Here is a 19,973-nt window from a genome sequence, read left to right on the forward strand (position 1 = left end):
AGAAAGGAAGAGAGAAAGAGAGAGAGAGAAAGGAAAAGAAGAGGAAAGAAAGAAGAACAGAATGTAAAAAAAGAAAAAAAGGAGCCCAGAGCTCAGGGACAAGTCGTCCAGAGCGGATGAAAAACTTACTCACGCACTTTATGTGGAAAAGGTTGCGATGATTGACCGTTCAAGACGTAAGGAAAGGCATAGAAAGAAAGGAAGAGAGAAATAGAGAGTGAGAAAGGAAAAGAAGAGGAAAGAAAGAAAAAAAGATGGAAAAAAAAAAAGAAAAAAAGGAGCCCAGAGCTCAGGGACAACTTCTCCAGAGCAGATGGAAAAACTTAGTCACGCAGTAAATGTGGAAACGGTTGCGATGATCGACCGTTCAAGACGAAAGGCATGGCATGGAAAGAAAGGAAGAGAGAAAGAGAGAGAGAGAAAGGAAAAGAAGAGGAAAGAAAGAAGAACAGAAGGAAAAAAAAAGAAAAAAAGGAGCCCAGAGCTCAGGGACAAGTTGTCCAGAGCGGATGGAAAAACTTACTCGCACACTTTATGTGGAAAAGGTTGCGATGATTGACCGTTCAATACGTAAGGAAAGGCATAGAAAGAAAGGAAGAGAGAAAGAGAGAGTGAGAAAGGAAAAGAAGAGGAAAGAAAGAAGAACAGAAGGAAAAAAAAGAAAAAAAGGAGACCAGAGCTCAGGGACAAGTTGTCCAGAGCGGATGGAAAAACGTGCTCGGGCACTTTATGATGAAATGGTTGCGATGATTGACCGTTCAAGACGTAAAGGCATGGCATGCAAAGAAAGGAAGAGAGAAAGAGAGAGAGAGAAAGGAAAAGAAGAGGAAAGAAAGAAGAACAGAAAGAAAAATAAGAAAAAACGGAGCCCAGAGCTCAGGGACAAGTTGTCCAGAGCAGATGGAAAAACGTGCTCACCTACTTTATGTGGAAAAAGTTTCTATGATTGACCTTTCAAGACGTAAGGCATGGCATAGAAAGAAAGGAAGAGAGAAAGAGAGAGAGAGAAATGAAAAGAAGAGGAAAGAAAGAAGAACAGAAGGGAAAAAAAGAAAAAAGGGGCCCAGAGCTCAGGGACAAGTTGTCCAGAGCAGATGGAAATACTTAGTCGCGCACTTTATGTGTAAGTGTTGCAATGATTGACCGTTCAAGACGTAAGGCATGGCATGGAAAGAAAGGAAGAGAGAAAGAGAGAGAGGGAAAGGAAAAGAAGAGGAAAGAAAGAAGAACAGAAGGAAAAAAAAGAAAAAAAAGGAGCCCAGCGCTCAGTGACAAGTTGTCCAGAGCAGATGGAAAAACTTACTCGCGTACTTATGTTGAAAAGGTTGCGATGATTGACCGTTCAAGACGTAAGGCATGGCATGCAACGAAAGGAAGAGAAAAAGAGAGAGAGGGAAAGGAAAAGAAGAGGAAAGAAAGAAGAACAGAAGGTAAAAAAAGAAAAAAAGGAGCCCAGAGCTCAGGGACAAGTTGTACAGAGCGGATGGAAAAACTTACTCGCACACTTTATGTGGAAAAGGTTTCTATGATTGACCGTTCAATACGTAAGGCATGGCATGGAAAGAAAGGAAGAGAGAAAGAGAGAGAGAGAAAGGAAAAGAAGAGGAAAGAAAGAAGAACAGAAGGAAAAAAAAAAAGAAAAAAAGGAGCCCAGAGCTCAGGGACAAGTTGTCCAGAGCGGATGGAAAAACTTACTTGCGCACTTTCCGTAAAAAAGGTTGCGATGATTGACCGTTCAAGACGTAAGGAAAGGCATAGAAAGAAAGGAAGAGAGAAAGAGAGAGTGAGAAAGGAAAAGAAGAGGAAAGAAATAAAAACAGAAGGAAAAAAAAGAAAAAAAGGAGCCCTGAGCTCAGGGACAAGTTGTCCAGAGCGGATGGAAAAACTTACTCGCAACTTTATGTGGAAACGGTTGCGATGATTGACCGTTCAAGATGTAAGGCATGGCATGGAAAGAAAGGAAGAGAGAAAGAGAGAGAGAGAAAGGAAAAGAAGAGGAAAGAAAGAAGAACAGAAGGGAAAAAAAGAAAAAAAGGAGCCCAGAGCTCAGGGACAAGTTGTCCAGAGCGGATGGAAAAACTTACTCGCACACTTTATGTGGAAAAGGTTGCGATGATTGACCGTTCAAGACGTAAGGCATGGCATGGAAAGAAAGGAAGAGAGAAAGAGAGAGAGAGAAAGGAAAAGAAGAGGAAAGAAAGAAGAACAGAAGGAAAAAAAAGAAAAAAAGGAGCCCACAGCTCAGGGACAAGTTGTCAAGAGGGGATGGAAAAACTTACTCGCGCACATTCCGTGAAAAAGGTTGCGATGATTGACCGTTTAATCCGTAAGGCATGGCATGGAAAGAAAGCAAGAGAGAAAGAGAGAGAGAGAAAGGAAAAGAAGAGGAAAGAAGGAACAACAGAAGAAAAAAAAGAAAAAAAGGAGCCCAGAGCTCAGGGACAAGTGGTCCGGAGCAGACGGAAAAACTTTGCCGCCTACTTATGTGGAAAAGGCTGCGATGATTGACCGTTCAAGACTTAAGGCATGGCATGGAAAGAAAGCAAGAGAGAAAGAGAGAGAGAGAAAGGAAAAGAACAGGAAAGAAAGAAGAACAGAAGGAAAAAAAAGAAAAAACGGAGCCCAGAGCTCAGGGACAAGTGGTCCAGAGCGGACGGAAAAACTTACTCGCGCACTTTATTTGCAAAAGGTTACGATGATTGACCGCTCAAGACGTAAGGCATGGCATGGAAAGAAAAGAAGAGAGAAAGAGAGAGAGAGAAAGGAAAAGAAGAGGAAAGAAAGAAGAACAGAAGGAAAAAAAAAAGAAAAAAAGGAGCCCAGAGCTCAGGGACAAGTTGTCCAGAGCGCATGGAAAAACTTACTCGCGCACTTTATGTGGAAATTGTTGCGCTGATTGACCGTTCAAGACGTAATGCATGGCATGGTAAGAAAGGAAGAGAGAAAGTGAGAGAGAAAGGAAAAGAAGAGGAAAGAAAGAAGAACAGAAGGAAAAAAAAGAAAAAAAAGAGCCCAGAGCTCAGGGACAAGTTGTCCAGAGGGGATGGAAAACCTTTCTGCGTACTTATGTGGAAAAGGTTACGATGACTGACCGCTCAAGACGTAAAGGCATGGCATGGAAAGAAAAGAAGAGAGAAAGAGAGAGAAAGAAAGTAAAAGAAGAGGAAAGAAAGAAGAACAGAAGGTAAAAAAAATAAAATAAGGAGCCCAGAGCTCAGGGACAAGTCGTCCAGAGCGGATGGAAAAACTCACTCACGCACTTTATGTGGAAAAGGTTGCGATGATTGACCGTTCAAGACGTAAGGAAAGGCATAGAAAGAAAGGAAGAGAGAAATAGAGAGTGAGAAAGGAAAAGAAGAGGAAAGAAAGAAGAACAGATGGAAAAAAAAAGAAAAAAAGGAGCCCAGAGCTCAGGGACAACTTGTCCAGAGCAGATGGAAAAACTTAGTCACGCAGTAAATGTGGAAAAGGTTGCGATGATCGACCGTTCAAGACGAAAGGCATGGTATGGAAAGAAAGGAAGAGAGAAAGAGAGAGAGAGAAAGGAAAAGAACAGGAAAGAAAGAAGAACAGAAGGAAAAAAAAGAAAAAAAGGAGACCAGAGCTCAGGGACACCTGGTCCGAAGCGGATGGAAAAACTTTGCCGCCTACTTATGTGGAAAAGGTTGCAATGTTTGACCGTTCAAGACGTAATGCATGGCATGGAAAGAAAGGAAGAGAGAAAGAGAGAGTGAGAAAGGAAAAGAACAGGAAAGAAAGAAGAACAGAAGGAAAAAAAAGAAAAAACGGAGACCAGAGCTCAGGGACAAGTGGTCCAGAGCGGACGGAAAAACTTACTCGCGCACTTTATTTGCAAAAGGTTACGATGATTGACCGCTCAAGACGTAAGGCATGGCATGGAAAGAAAGGAAGAGAGAAAGAGAGAGAGAGAAAGGAAAAGAAGAGGAAAGAAAGAAGAACAGAAGGAAAAAAAAAGAAAAAAAGGAGCCCAGAGCTCAGGGACAAGTTGTCCAGAGCGGATGGAAAAACTTACTCGCGCACTTTATGTGGAAATTGTTGCGATGATTGACCGTTCAAGACGTAATGCATGGCATGGTAAGAAAGGAAGAGAGAAACTGAGAGAGAAAGGAAAAGAAGAGGAAAGAAAGAAGAACAGACGGAAAAAAAAGAAAAAAAGGAGCCCAGAGCTCAGGGACAACTTCTCCAGAGCAGATGGAAAAACTTAGTCACGTAGTAAAAGTGGAAAAGGTTGTGATGATCGACCGTTCAAGACGAAAGGAAAGGCATAGAAAGAAAGGAAGAGAGAAAGAGAGAGTGAGAAAGGAAAAGAAGAGGAAAGAAAGAAGAACAGAAGGAAAAAAAAGAAAAAAAGGAGCCCAGAGCTCCGGGACAAGTTGTCCAGAGCGGATGGAAAAACTTACTCGTGCACTTTCCGTGGAAAAGGTTGCGATGATTGACCGTTCAAGACGTAAGGAAAGGCATAGAAAGAAAGGAAGAGAGAAAGAGAGAGAGAGAAAGGAAAAAAAGAGGAAAGAAAGAAGAACAGAAGGAAAAAAAAGAAAAAAAGGAGACCAGAGCTCAGGGACAAGTTGTCCAGACCGGATGGAAAAACGTGCTCGCGCACTTTATGATGAAAAGGTTGCGATGATTGACCGTTCAAGACGTAAAGGCATGGCATGCAAAGAAAGGAAGAGAGAAAGAGAGAGAGAGAAAGGAAAAGAAGAGGAAAGAAAGAAGAACAGAAGGTAAAAAAAGAAAAAAAGGAGCCCAGAGGTCAGGGACAAGTTGTCCAGAGAGGATGAAAAACTTACTCGCGCACTTTCCGTGGAAAAGGATGCGATGATTGACCGTTCAAGACGTAAGGCATGGCATAGAAAGAAAGGAAGAGAGAAAGAGAGAGAGAAATGAAAAGAAGAGGAAAGAAAGAAGAACAGAAGGTAAAAAAAAGAAAAAAAGGAGCCCAGAGCTCAGGGACAAGTCGTCCAGAGCGGATGGAAAAACTTACTCACGCACTTTAAGTGGAAAAAGTTGCGATGATTGACCGTTCAATACGTAAGGGATGGCGTGGAAAGAAAGGAAGAGAGAAAGAGAGAGAGAGAAAGGAAAAGAAGAAAAAAGAAAGAAGAACATAAGGAAAAAAAAGAAAAAAAGGAGCCCAGAGCTCAGGGACAAGTGGTCCAGAGTGGATGGAAAAACGTACTCGCGCACTTTATTTGCAAAAGGTTACGATGATTGACTGTTCAAGACGTAAGGCATGGCATGGAAAGAAAGGAAGAGAGAAAGAGAGAGAGAGAAAGGAAAAGAAGAGGAAAGAAAGAACAACAGAAGGGAAAAAAAGAAAAAAGGGGCCCAGAGCTCAGGGACAAGTTGTCCAGAGCTGATGGAAAAACTTAGTCGCGCACTTTATGTGTAAATGTTGCAATGATTGACCGTTCAAGACGTAAGGCATGGCATGGAAAGAAAGGAAGAGAGAAAGAGAGAGAGGGAAAGGAAAATAAGAGGAAAGAAAGAAGAACAGAAGGAAAAAAAAGAAAAAAAGGAGCCCAGAGCTCAGGGAGAAGTTGTCCAGAGCGGATGGAAAAACTTACTCGCGCACTTTATGTGGAAAAGGTTGCGATGATTGACCGTTCAAGACGTAATGCATGGCATGGAAAGAAAGGAAGAGAGAAAGAGAGAGAGAGAAAGGAAAAGAAGAGGAAAGAAAGAGCAACAGAAGGAAAAAAAAAAAAAAAAGGAGCCCAGAGCTCAGGGACAAGATGTCCAGAGCCGGTGGAAAAACGTGCTCGCCTACTGTATGTGGAACAGGTTGAGATCATTGACTGTTCTATACGTAATGCATGGCATGGAAAGAAAGGAAGAGAGAAAGAGAGAGAGAGAAAGGAAAAGAAGAGGAAAGAAAGAAGAACAGAAGGAAAAAAAAGAAAAAAGGAGCCCATAGCTCAGGGAGAAGTTTTCCAGAGCGGATGGAAAAACTTAGTCGCGCTCATTGAGTGGAAAAGGTTGCGATGGTTGGGCGTTCAATACATAAGGCATGGCATGGAAAGAAAGGAAGAGAGAAAGAGAGAGAGAGAAAGGAAAAGAACAGGAAAGAAAGAAGAACAGAAGGAAAAAAAAGAAAAAACGGAGACCAGAGCTCAGGGACAAGTGGTCCAGAGCGGACGGAAAAACTTACTCGCGCACTTTATTTGCAAAAGGTTACGATGATTGACCGCTCAAGACGTAAGGCATGGCATGGAAAGAAAAGAAGAGAGAAAGAGAGAGAGAGAAAGGAAAAGAAGAGGAAAGAAAGAAGAACAGAAGGAAAAAAAAAAGAAAAAAAGGAGCCCAGAGCTCAGGGACAAGTTGTCCAGAGCGCATGGAAAAACTTACTCGCGCACTTTATGTGGAAATTGTTGCGCTGATTGACCGTTCAAGACGTAATGCATGGCATGGTAAGAAAGGAAGAGAGAAAGTGAGAGAGAAAGGAAAAGAAGAGGAAAGAAAGAAGAACAGAAGGAAAAAAAAGAAAAAAAAGAGCCCAGAGCTCAGGGACAAGTTGTCCAGAGGGGATGGAAAACCTTTCTGCGTACTTATGTGGAAAAGGTTACGATGACTGACCGCTCAAGACGTAAAGGCATGGCATGGAAAGAAAAGAAGAGAGAAAGAGAGAGAGAGAAAGTAAAAGAAGAGGAAAGAAAGAAGAACAGAAGGTAAAAAAAAGAAAAAAAGGAGCCCAGAGCTCAGGGACAACTTGTCCAGAGCAGATGGAAAAACTTAGTCACGCAGTAAATGTGGAAAAGGTTGCGATGATCGACCGTTCACGACGAAAGGCATGGTATGGAAAGAAAGGAAGAGTGAAAGAGAGAGAGAGAAAGGAAAAGAAGAGGAAAGAAAGAAAAACAGAAGGAAAAAAAAGAAAAAAAGGAGCCCAGAGCTCAGGGACAAGTTGTCCAGAGCGGATGGAAAAACTTACTCGCACACTTTATGTGGAAAATGTTGTGATGATTGACCGTTCAAGACGTAAGGAAAGGCATAGAAAGAAAGGAAGAGAGAAAGAGAGAGTGAGAAAGGAAAAGAAGAGTAAAGAAAGAAGAACAGAAGGTAAAAAAAAGAAAAAAAGGAGCCCAGAGCTCAGGGACAAGTGGTCCGAAGCGGATGGAAAAACTTTGCCGCCTACTTCTGTGGAAAAGGCTGCGATGATTGACCGTTCAAGACGTAAGGCATGGCATGGAAAGAAAGGAAGAGAGAAAGAGAGAGAGAGAAAGGAAAAGAACAGGAAAGAAAGAAGAACAGAAGGAAAAAAAAGAAAAAACGGAGACCAGAGCTCAGGGACAAGTGGTCCGAAGCGGATGGAAAAACTTACTCGCGCACTTTATTTGCAAAAGGTTACGATGATTGACCGCTCAAGACGTAAGGCATGGCATGGAAAGAAAGGAAGAGAGAAAGAGAGAGAGAGAAAGGAAAAGAAGAGGAAAGAAAGAAGAACAGAAGGAAAAAAAAAGAAAAAAAGGAGCCCAGAGCTCAGGGACAAGTGGTCCAGAGCGGATGGAAAAACTTACTCGCGCACTTTATGTGGAAATTGTTGCGATGATTGACCGTTCAAGACGTAATGCATGGCATGGTAAGAAAGGAAGAGAGAAACTGAGAGAGAAAGGAAAAGAAGAGGAAAGAAAGAAGAACAGACGGAAAAAAAAGAAAAAAAGGAGCCCAGAGCTCAGGGACAACTTCTCCAGAGCAGATGGAAAAACTTAGTCACGTAGTAAATGTGGAAAAGGTTGTGATGATCGACCGTTCAAGACGAAAGGAAAGGCATAGAAAGAAAGGAAGAGAGAAAGAGAGAGTGAGAAAGGAAAAGAAGAGGAAAGAAAGAAGAACAGAAGGAAAAAAAAGAAAAAAAGGAGCCCAGAGCTCAGGGACAAGTTGTCCAGAGCGGATGGAAAAACTTACTCGTGCACTTTCCGTGGAAAAGGTTGCGATGATTGACCGTTCAAGACGTAAGGAAAGGCATAGAAAGAAAGGAAGAGAGAAAGAGAGAGAGAGAAAGGAAAAAAAGAGGAAAGAAAGAAGAACAGAAGGAAAAAAAAGAAAAAAAGGAGACCAGAGCTCAGGGACAAGTTGTCCAGACCGGATGGAAAAACGTGCTCGCGCACTTTATGATGAAAAGGTTGCGATGATTGACCGTTCAAGACGTAAAGGCATGGCATGCAAAGAAAGGAAGAGAGAAAGAGAGAGAGAGAAAGGAAAAGAAGAGGAAAGAAAGAAGAACAGAAGGTAAAAAAAGAAAAAAAGGAGCCCAGAGGTCAGGGACAAGTCGTCCAGAGAGGATGGAAAAACTTACTCGCGCACTTTCCGTGGAAAAGGATGCGATGATTGACCGTTCAAGACGTAAGGCATGGCATAGAAAGAAAGGAAGAGAGAAAGAGAGAGAGAAATGAAAAGAAGAGGAAAGAAAGAAGAACAGAAGGTAAAAAAAAGAAAAAAAGGAGCCCAGAGCTCAGGGACAAGTCGTCCAGAGCGGATGGAAAAACTTACTCACGCACTTTAAGTGGAAAAAGTTGCGATGATTGACCATTCAATACGTAAGGGATGGCGTGGAAAGAAAGGAAGAGAGAAAGAGAGAGAGAGAAAGGAAAAGAAGAAAAAAGAAAGAAGAACATAAGGAAAAAAAAGAAAAAAAGGAGCCCAGAGCTCAGGGACAAGTGGTCCAGAGCAGACGGAAAAACGTACTCGCGCAGAAGGTAAAAAAAAGAAAAAAAGGAGCCCAGAGCTCAGGGACAAGTCGTCCAGAGCGGATGGAAAAACTTACTCACGCACTTTAAGTGGAAAAAGTTGCGATGATTGACCGTTCAATACGTAAGGGATGGCGTGGAAAGAAAGGAAGAGAGAAAGAGAGAGAGAGAAAGGAAAAGAAGAAAAAAGAAAGAAGAACATAAGGAAAAAAAAGAAAAAAAGGAGCCCAGAGCTCAGGGACAAGTGGTCCAGAGCAGACGGAAAAACGTACTCGCGCACTTTATTTGCAAAAGGTTACGATGATTGACTGTTCAAGACGTAAGGCATGGCATGGAAAGAAAGGAAGAGAGAAAGAGAGAGAGAGAAAGGAAAAGAAGAGGAAAGAAAGAACAACAGAAGGGAAAAAAAGAAAAAAGGGGCCCAGAGCTCAGGGACAAGTTGTCCAGAGCTGATGGAAAAACTTAGTCGCGCACTTTATGTGTAAATGTTGCAATGATTGACCGTTCAAGACGTAAGGCATGGCATGGAAAGAAAGGAAGAGAGAAAGAGAGAGAGGGAAAGGAAAATAAGAGGAAAGAAAGAAGAACAGAAGGAAAAAAAAGAAAAAAAGGAGCCCAGAGCTCAGGGACAAGTTGTCCAGAGCGGATGGAAAAACGTGTTCGCCTGCTTATGTGGAAAAGGCTGCGATGATTGACCATTCAAGACGTAAGGCATGGCATGGAAAGAAAGGAAGAGAGAAAGAGAGAGAGAGAAAGGAAAAGAAGAGGAAAGAAATAAAAACAGAAGGAAAAAAAAAAAAAAAAAAGGAGCCCAGAGCTAAGGGACAAGTTTTCCAGAGCGGATGGAAAAACGTGCTCGCGCACTTTATGTGGAAACGGTTGCGATGATTGACCGTTCAAGACGTAAGGCATGGCATGGAAAGAAAAGAAGAGAGAAAGAGAGAGAGAGAAAGGAAAAGAAGAGGAAAGAAAGAACAACAGAAGGAAAAAAAAAGAAAAAAGGGGCCCAGAGCTCAGGGACAAGTTGTCCAGAGCGGATGGAAAAACGTGCTCTCCTACTTTATGTGGAAAAGGTTGCGATGATTGACCGTTCAAGACGTAAGGCATGGCATGCAACGAAACGAAGAGAGAAAGAGAGAGAGGGAAAGGAAAAGAAGAGGAAAGAAAGAAGAACAGAAGGTAAAAAAAGAAAAAAAGGAGCCCAGAGCTCAGGGACAAGTTGTCCAGAGCGGATTGAAAAACTTACTCGCACACTTTATGTGGAAAAGGTTTCTATGATTGACCGTTCAATACGTAAGGCATGGCATGGAAAGAAAGGAAGAGAGAAAGAGAGAGAGAAAGGAAAAGAAGAGGAAAGAAAGAAGAACAGAAGGAAAAAAAAGAAAAAAAGGAGCCCAGAGCTCAGGGAGAAGTTGTCCAGAGCGGATGGAAAAACTTACTCGCGCACTTTATGTGGAAAAGGTTGCGATGATTGACCGTTCAAGACGTAATGCATGGCATGGAAAGAAAGGAAGAGAGAAAGAGAGAGAGAGAAAGGAAAAGAAGAGGAAAGAAAGAGCAACAGAAGGAAAAAAAAAAAAAAAAAGGAGCCCAGAGCTCAGGGACAAGATGTCCAGAGCCGGTGGAAAAACGTGCTCGCCTACTGTATGTGGAACAGGTTGAGATCATTGACTGTTCTATACGTAATGCATGGCATGGAAAGAAAGGAAGAGAGAAAGAGAGAGAGAGAAAGGAAAAGAAGAGGAAAGAAAGAAGAACAGAAGGAAAAAAAAGAAAAAAGGAGCCCATAGCTCAGGGAGAAGTTTTCCAGAGCGGATGGAAAAACTTAGTCGCGCTCATTGAGTGGAAAAGGTTGCGATGGTTGGGCGTTCAATACATAAGGCATGGCATGGAAAGAAAGGAAGAGAGAAAGAGAGAGGTAGAAAGGAAAAGAAGAGGAAAGAAAGAAGAACAGAAGGAAAAAAAAGAAAAAAAGTAGCCCAGAGCTCAGGGACAAGTTTTCCAGAGCGGATGGAAAAACTTACTCGCGTACTTTATTTGTAAAAGCTTGCCATGACTGACCGTTCAATACGTATGGCATGCCATGGAAAGAAAGGAAGAGAGAAAGAGAGAGAGAGAAAGGAAAAGAAGAGGAAAGAACGAAGAACAGAAGGAAAAAAAAAAGAAAAAAAGGAGCCCAGAGCTCAGGAACAAGTTGTCCAGAGCGGATGGAAAAACGACTCGCGCACGTTAAAGCGGAAAAGGTTGCGATGATTGACCGTTCAATACGTAAGGCATGGCAAGGAAAGAAAGGAAGAGAGAAAGAGAGAGGGAGAAAGGAAAAGAAGAGGAAAGAAAGAAGAACAGAAGGAAAAAAAAGAAAAAAAGGAGCCCAGAGCTCAGGGACAAGTTTTCCAGAGCGGATGGAAAAACATACTCGCGTACTTTATTTGTAAAAGCTTGCCATGACTGACCGTTCAATACGTAAGGCATGCCATGGAAAGAAAGGAAGAGAGAAAGAGAGAGAGAGAAAGGAAAAGAAGAGGAAAGAACGAAGAACAGAAGGAAAAAAAAGAAAAAAAGGAGCCCAGAGCTCAGGAACAAGTTGTCCAGAGCGGATGGAAAAACGTCTCGCGAACGTTAAAGCGGAAAAGGTTGCGATGATTGACCATTCAATACGTAAGGCATGGCATGGAACGAAAGGAAGAGAGAAAGAGAGAGAGAAAGGAAAAGAAGAGGAAAGAAAGAAGAACAGAAGGAAAAAAAAGAAAAAAGGAGATCAGAGCTCAGGGACAAGTTGTCCAGAGCGGATGGAAAAACTTACTCGCGTACTTATTTGTAAAAGCTTGCCATGATTGACCGTTCAAGACGTAAGGATGGCATGGAAAGAAAGGAAGAGAGAAAGAGAGAGACAGAAAGGAAAAGAAGAGGAAAGAAAGAAAAACAGGAGGAAAAAAAAGAAAAAAAGGAGCCCATAGCTCAGGGACAAGTTGTCCAGAGTGGATGGAAAAACGTGCTAACCTAATTTATGTGCAAAAGCATGCGATGATTGACCGTTCAATACGTAAGGCATGGCATGGAACGAAAGGAAGAGAGAAAGAGAGTGAGAGAAAGGAAAAGAAGAGGAAAGAAAGAAAAACAGAAAGAAAAAAAAAGAAAAAAAAGGAGCCCATAGCTAGGGAAAAGTGGTCCAGAGGGGGTGGAAAAACGTACTCGCCTACTTTATGTGGAAAAGGTTGCGATGATTGACCATTCAAGACGTAAGGCATGGCATGGAAAGAAAGGAAGAGAGAAAGAGAGAGAGAGAAAGGAAAAGAAGAGGAAAGAAAGAAAAACAGAAAGAAAAAAAAGAAAAAAGGAGCCCATAGCTAGGGACAAGTTGTCCAGAGCAGATGGAAAAACTTACTCGCGTACTTATGTGGAAAAGGTTGCGATGATTGCCCGTTCAAGACGTAAGGCATGCCATGTAAAGAAAGGAAGAGAGAAAGAGAGAGAGAGAAAGGAAAAGAAGAGGAAAGAAAGAAGAACAGAAGGAAAAAAAAGAAAAAAAGGAGCCCAGATCTCAGGGACAAGTTGTCCAGAGCGGATGGAAAATCTTACTTGCGCACTTTATGTGGAAAAGGTTGCGATGATTGACCGTTCAATACGTAAGGCATGGCATGGAAAGAAAGGAAGAGAGAAAGAGAGAGAGAAAGGAAAAGAAGAGGAAAGAAAGAAGAACAGAAGGGAAAAAAAGAAAAAAGGAGCCCATAGCTAGGGACAAGTTGTCCAGAGCAGATGGAAAAACTTACTCGCGTACTTATTTGTAAAAGCTTGCCATGATTGACCGTTCAAGGCGTAAGGATGGCATGGAAAGAAAGGAAGAGAGAAAGAGAGAGAGAGAAAGGAAAAGAAGAGGAAAGAAAGAAAAACAGAAGGAAAAAAAAAGTTAAAAGGAGCCCAGCGCTCAGGGACAAGTTGTCCAGAGCTGATGGAAAAACGTGCTCGCCTACTTTATGTGGAAAAGGTTGCGATGATTGACCGTTCAAGACGTAAGGCATGGCATGGAAAGAAAGGAAGAGAGAAAGAGAGAGAGAGAAAGGAAAAGAAGAGGAAAGAAAGAAGAACAGAAGGAAAAAAAAGAAAAAAAGGAGCCCAGAGCTCAGGGACAAGTTGTCCAGGGCGGATGGAAAAACTTGCGAGCTTTATGTGTAAAAGGTTGTGATGATTGACCGTTCAATATGTAAGGCATGGCATGGAAAGAAAGGAAGAGAGAAAGAGAGAGGGAGAAAGGAAAAGAAGAGGAAAGAAAAAAGAACAGAAGGGAAAAAAAGAAAAAAGGAGCCCATAGCTAGGGACAAGTTGTCCAGAGCGGATGGAAAAACTTACTCGCGCACTTTATGTGGAAAAGGTTGAGATGATTGACTGTTCAATATGTAAGGCATGGCATGGAAAGAAAGGAAGAAAGAAAGAGAGAGACAGAAAGGAAAAGAAGAGGAAAGAAAGAAAAACAGGAGGAAAAAAAAGAAAAAAAGGAGCCCAGAGCTCAGGGACAAGTTGTCCAGAGTGGATGGAAAGACGTGCTCGCCTAATTTATGTGGAAAAGCTTGCGATGATTGACCGTTCAATACGTAAGACATGGCATGGAACGAAAGGAAGAGAGAAAGAGAGTGAGAGAAAGGAAAAGAAGAGGAAAGAAAGAAAAACAGAAAGAAAAAAAAAGAAAAAAGGAGCCCATAGCTAGGGAAAAGTGGTCCAGAGGGGGTGGAAAAACTCAGGCGCGCACGTTAAGTGGAAAAGCTTGCGATCCATTGACCGTTCAATACGTAAGGCATGGCATGGAAAGAAAGGAAGAGAGAAAGAGAGAGAGACAAAGGAAAAGAAGAGGAAAGAAAGATAAACAGAAGGAAAAAAAAGAAAAAAAGAGACCAGAGCTCAGGGACAAGTTTTCCAGAGCGGATGGAAAAACTTACTCGCGTACTTATTTGTAAAAGCTTGCCATGATTGACCGTTCAAGACGTAAGGATGGCATGGAAAGAAAGGAAGAGAGAAAGAGAGAGAGAGAAAGGAATATAAGAGGAAAGAAAGAAGAACAGAAGGGAAAAAAAGAAAAAAAGGAGCCCAGAGCTCAGGGACAAGATGTCCAGAGCGGATGGAAAAGCTTACTTGCGTACTTATGTGGAAAATGTTGCGATGATTGACCGTTCAAGACGTAAGGCATGCCATGGAAAGAAAGGAAGAGAGAAAGAGAGAGAGAGAAAGGAAAAGAAGAGGAAAGAAAGAAGAACAGAAGGAAAAAAAAGAAAAAAAGGAGCCCAGATCTCAGGGACATGTTGTCCAGAGCGGATGGAAAATCTTACTTGCGCACTTTATGTGGAAAAGGTTGCGATGATTGACCGTTCAATACGTAAGGCATGGCATGGAAAGAAAGGAAGAGAGAAAGAGAGTGAGAGAAAGGAAAAGAAGAGGAAAGAAAGAAAAACAGAAAGAAAAAAAAGAAAAATGGAGCCCATAGCTAGGGACAAGTTGTCCAGAGCGGATGGAAAAACTTACTCGCGTACTTATGTGGAAAATGTTGCGATGATTGACCGTTCAAGACGTAAGGCATGGCATGGAAAGAAAGGAAGAGAGGAAGAGAGAGAGAGAAAGGAAAAGAAGAGGAAAGAAAGAAGAACAGAAGGGAAAAAAAGAAAAAAGGAGCCCACAGCTAGGGACAAGTTGTCCAGAGCAGATGGAAAAACTTACTCGCGTACTTATTTGTAAAAGCTTGCCATGATTGACCGTTCAAGGCGTAAGGATGGCATGGAAAGAAAGGAAGAGAGAAAGAGAGAGAGACAAAGGAAAAGAAGAGGAAAGAAAGAAAAACAGAAGGAAAAAAAAAGATAAAAGGAGCCCAGCGCTCAGGGACAAGTTGTCCAGAGCTGATGGAAAAACGTGCTCGCCTACTTTATGTGGAAAAGGTTGCGATGATTGACCGTTCAAGACGTAAGGCATGGCATGGAAAGAAAGGAAGAGAGAAAGAGAGAGAGAGAAAGGAAAAGAAGAGGAAAGAAAGAAGAACAGAAGGAAAAAAAAAGAAAAAAAGGACCCCAGAGTTCAGGGACAAGTTGTCCAGAGCGGATGGAAAAACTTGTTCGCGCACTAAAGGTGGAAAAGGTTGAGATGATTGACCGTCCAATACGTAAGGCATTGCATGGAAAGAAAGCAAGAGAGAAAGAGAGAGAGAGAAAGGAAAAGAAGTGGAAAGAAAGAAGAACAGAAGGAAAAAAAAGAAAAAAAGGAGCCCAGAGCTCAGGGACAAGTTGTCCAGGGCGGATGGAAAAACTTGCGAGCTTTATGTGGAAAAGGTTGTGATGATTGACCGTTCAATATGTAAGGCATGGCATGGAAAGAAAGGAAGAGAGAAAGAGAGAGGGAGAAAGGAAAAGAAGAGGAAAGAAAAAAGAACAGAAGGGAAAAAAAGAAAAAAGGAGCCCATAGCTAGGGACAAGTTGTCCAGAGCGGATGGAAAAACTTACTCGCGCACTTTATGTGGAAAAGGTTGAGATGATTGACTGTTCAATATGTAAGGCATGGCATGGAAAGAAAGGAAGAGAGAAAGAGAGAGACAGAAAGGAAAAGAAGAGGATATAAAGAAAAACAGGAGGAAAAAAAAGAAAAAAAGGAGCCCAGAGCTCAGGGACAAGTTGTCCAGAGTGGATGGAAAAACGTGCTCGCCTAATTTAAGTGGAAAAGCTTGCGATGATTGACCGTTCAATACGTAAGACATGGCATGGAACGAAAGGAAGAGAGAAAGAGAGTGAGAGAAAGGAAAAGAAGAGGAAAGAAAGAAAAACAGAAAGAAAAAAAAAGAAAAAAGGAGCCCATAGCTAGGGAAAAGTGGTCCAGAGGGGGTGGAAAAACTCATTCGCGCACGTTAAGTGGAAAAGCTTGCGATCCATTGACCGTTCAATACGTAAGGCATGGCATGGAAAGAAAGGAAGAGAGAAAGAGAGAGAGACAAAGGAAAAGAAGAGGAAAGAAAGATAAACAGAAGGAAAAAAAAGAAAAAAAGAGACCAGAGCTCAGGGACAAGATGTCCAGAGCGGATGGAAAAACGTGCTCGCCTACTTTATGTGGAAAAGGTTGCGATGATTGACCGTTCAAGACGTAAGGCATGGCATGGAAAGAAAGGAAGAGAGAAAGAGAGAGAGAGAAAGGAAAAGAAGAGGAAAGAAAAAAGAACAGAAGGGAAAAAAAGAAAAAAGTAGCCCATAGCTAGGGAGAAGTTGTCCAGAGCGGATGGAAAAACTTACTCACGTACTTATTTGTAAAAGCTTGCCATGATTGACCGTTCAAGACGTAAGGGTGGCATGGAAAGAAAGGAAGAGAGAAAGAGAGAGAGAGAAAGGAAAAGAAGAGGAAAGAAAGAAAAACAGAAGGAAAAAAAAAGAAAAAAGGAGCCCAGCGCTCAGGGACAAGTTGTCCAGAGCGGATGGAAAAATGTGCTCGCCTACTTTATGTGGAAAAGGTTGCGATGATTGACCGTTCAAGACGTAAGGATGGCATGGAAAGAAAGGAAGAGAGAAAGAGAGAGAGAGAAAGGAAAAGAAGAGGAAAGAAAGAAAAACAGAAGGAAAAAAAAAGAAAAAAGGAGCCCAGCGCTCAGGGACAAGTTGTCCAGAGCGGATGGAAAACTGCTCGCCTACTTTATGTGGAAAAGGTTGCGATGATTGACCGTCCAATACGTAAGCCATGGCATGGAAAGAAAGGAAGAGAGAAAGAGAGTGAGAGAAAGGAAAAGAAGAGGAAAGAAAGAAGAACAGAAGGAAAAAAAAGAAAAAAGGAGCCCATAGCTAGGGACAAGTTGTCCAGAGCGGATGGAAAAACTTACTTGCGTACTTATGTGGAAAATGTTGCGATGATTGACCGTTCAAGACGTAAGGCATGCCATGGAAAGAAAGGAAGAGAGAAAGAGAGAGAGAGAAAGGAAAAGAAGAGGAAAGAAAAAAGAACAGAAGGGAAAAAAAGAAAAAATAGGAGACCAGAGCTCAGGGACAAGTTGTCCAGAGCGGATGGAAAAGCTTACTCGTGCGCTAAAGGTGGAAAAGTTTGCGATGATTGACTGTTCAAGATGTAAGGAATGGCATGGAAAGAAAGGAAGAGAGAAAGAGAGAGGGAGAAAGGAAAAGAAGAGGAAAGAAAGAACAATAGAAGGAAAAAAAAAGAAAAAACGGAGCCCAGAGCTCAAGGTCAAGATGTCCAGAGCGGATGGAAAAACGTGCTCGCCTACTTTAAGTGGAAAAGGTTGCGATGATTGACTGTTCAAGATGTAAGGCATGGCATGGAAAGAAAGGAAGAGAGAAAGAGAGAGAGAAAGGAAAAGAAGAGGAAAGAAAGAAGAACAGAAGGAAAAAAAAGAAAAAAAGGAGACCAGAGCTCAGGGACAAGTGGTCCAGAGGGGATTGAAAAAATTATTCGCGCACGTTAAGTGGAAAAACTTGCGATGATTGACCGTTCAATACGTAAGGCATGGCATGGAACGAAAGGAAGAGAGAAAGAGAGAGAGAGAAAGGAAAAGAAGAGGAAAGAAAAAAGAACAGAAGGGAAAAAAAGAAAAAAGGAGCCTATAGCTAGGGACAAGTTGTCCAGAGCGGATGGAAAAACTTACTCGCGTACTTATTTGTAAAAGCTTGCCATGATTGACCGTTCAAGACGTAAGGATGGCATGGAAAGAAAGGAAGAAAGAAAGAGAGAGAGAGAAAGGAAAAGAAGAGGAAAGAAAGAAAAACAGAAGGAAAAAAAAAGAAAAGAGGAGCCCAGCGCTCAGGGACAAGTTGTCCAGAGCGGATGGAAAAACGTGCTCGCCTACTTTATGTGGAAAAGGTTGCGATGATTGACCGTTCAATACGTAAGGCATGGCATGGAAAGAAAGGAAGAGAGAAAGTGAGAGAGAAAGGAAAAGAAGAGGAAAGAAAGAAGAACAGAAAGAAAAAAAAGAAAAAAATGAGCCCATAGCTAGGGACAAGTTGTCCGGAGCGGATGGAAAAACTTACTCGCACACTTTATGTGGAAAAGGTTGCGATGATTGACCGTTCAATATGTAAGGCATGGCATGGAAAGAAAGGAAGAGAGAAAGAGAGTGAGAGAAAGGAAAAGAAGAGGAAAGAAAGAAAAACAGAAAGAAAAAAAAGAAAAATGGAGCCCATAGCTAGGGACAAGTTGTCCAGAGCGGATGGAAAAACTTACTCGCGTACTTATGTGGAAAATGTTGCGATGATTGACCGTTCAAGACGTAAGGCATGGCATGGAAAGAAAGGAAGAGAGGAAGAGAGAGAGAGAAAGGAAAAGAAGAGGAAAGAAAGAAGAACAGAAGGGAAAAAAAGAAAAAAGGAGCCCACAGCTAGGGACAAGTTGTCCAGAGCAGATGGAAAAACTTACTCGCATACTTATTTGTAAAAGCTTGCCATGATTGACCGTTCAAGGCGTAAGGATGGCATGGAAAGAAAGGAAGAGAGAAAGAGAGAGAGACAAAGGAAAAGAAGAGGAAAGAAAGAAAAACAGAAGGAAAAAAAAAGATAAAAGGAGCCCAGCGCTCAGGGACAAGTTGTCCAGAGCTGATGGAAAAACGTGCTCGCCTACTTTATGTGGAAAAGGTTGCGATGATTGACCGTTCAAGACGTAAGGCATGGCATGGAAAGAAAGGAAGAGAGAAAGAGAGAGAGAGAAAGGAAAAGAAGAGGAAAGAAAGAAGAACAGAAGGAAAAAAAAAGAAAAAAAGGACCCCAGAGTTCAGGGACAAGTTGTCCAGAGCGGATGGAAAAACTTGTTCGCGCACTAAAGGTGGAAAAGGTTGAGATGATTGACCGTCCAATACGTAAGGCATTGCATGGAAAGAAAGCAAGAGAGAAAGAGAGAGAGAGAAAGGAAAAGAAGTGGAAAGAAAGAAGAACAGAAGGAAAAAAAAGAAAAAAAGGAGCCCAGAGCTCAGGGACAAGTTGTCCAGGGCGGATGGAAAAACTTGCGAGCTTTATGTGGAAAAGGTTGTGATGATTGACCGTTCAATATGTAAGGGATGGCATGGAAAGAAAGGAAGAGAGAAAGAGAGAGGGAGAAAGGAAAAGAAGAGGAAAGAAAAAAGAACAGAAGGGAAAAAAAGAAAAAAGGAGCCCATAGCTAGGAACAAGTTGTCCAGAGCGGATGGAAAAACTTACTCGCGCACTTTATGTGGAAAAGGTTGAGATGATTGACTGTTCAATATGTAAGGCATGGCATGGAAAGAAAGGAAGAGAGAAAGAGAGAGAGAGAAAGGAAAAGAAGAGGAAAGAAAGAAAAACAGGAGGAAAAAAAAGAAAAAAAGGAGCCCAGAGCTCAGGGACAAGTTGTCCAGAGTGGATGGAAAAACGTGCTCGCCTAATTTATGTGGAAAAGCTTGCGATGATTGACCGTTCAATACGTAAAACATGGCATGGAACGAAAGGAAGAGAGAAAGAGAGTGAGAGAAAGGAAAAGAAGAGGAAAGAAAGAAAAACAGAAAGAAAAAAAAAGAAAAAAGGAGCCCATAGCTAGGGAAAAGTGGTCCACAGGGGGTGGAAAAACTCAGTCGCGCACGTTAAGTGGAAAAGCTTGCGATCCATTGACCGTTCAATACGTAAGGCATGGCATGGAAAGAAAGGAAGAGAGAAAGAGAGTGAGAGAAAGGAAAAGAAGAGGAAAGAAAGAAGAACAGAAGGAAAAAAAAGAAAAAATAGGAGACCAGAGCTCAGGGACAAGTTGTCCAGAGCGGATGGAAAAGCTTACTCGTGCGCTAAAGGTGGAAAAGGTTGCGATGATTGACCGTTCAATACGTAAGGCATGGCATGGAACGAAAGGAAGAGAGAAAGAGAGAGAGAGAAAGGAAAAGAAGAGGAAAGAAAGAAAAACAGAAAGAAAAAAAAGAAAAAAGGAGCCCATAGCTAGGGACAAGTTGTCCAGAGCGGATGGAAAAACTTACATGTGTACTTATGTGGAAAATGTTGCGATGATTGACCGTTCAAGACGTAAGGCATGCCATGGAAAGAAAGGAAGAGAGAAAGAGAGAGAGAGAAAGGAAAAGAAGAGGAAAGAAAGAAGAACAGAAGGAAAAAAAAGAAAAAAAGGAGCCCAGAGCAAAGGGACAAGATGTCCAGAGGGGATTGAAAAAATTATTCGCGCACGTTAAGTGGAAAAACTTGCGATGATTGACCGTTCAAGACGTAATGCATGGCATGGAACGAAAGGAAGAGAGAAAGAGAGAGAGAGAAAGGAAAAGAAGAGGAAAGAAAAAAGAACAGAAGGGAAAAAAAGAAA

Source organism: Falco peregrinus, chromosome W (genome assembly GCF_023634155.1).
Source record: "Falco peregrinus isolate bFalPer1 chromosome W, bFalPer1.pri, whole genome shotgun sequence".
Lineage (NCBI taxonomy): Eukaryota > Metazoa > Chordata > Aves > Falconiformes > Falconidae > Falco > Falco peregrinus.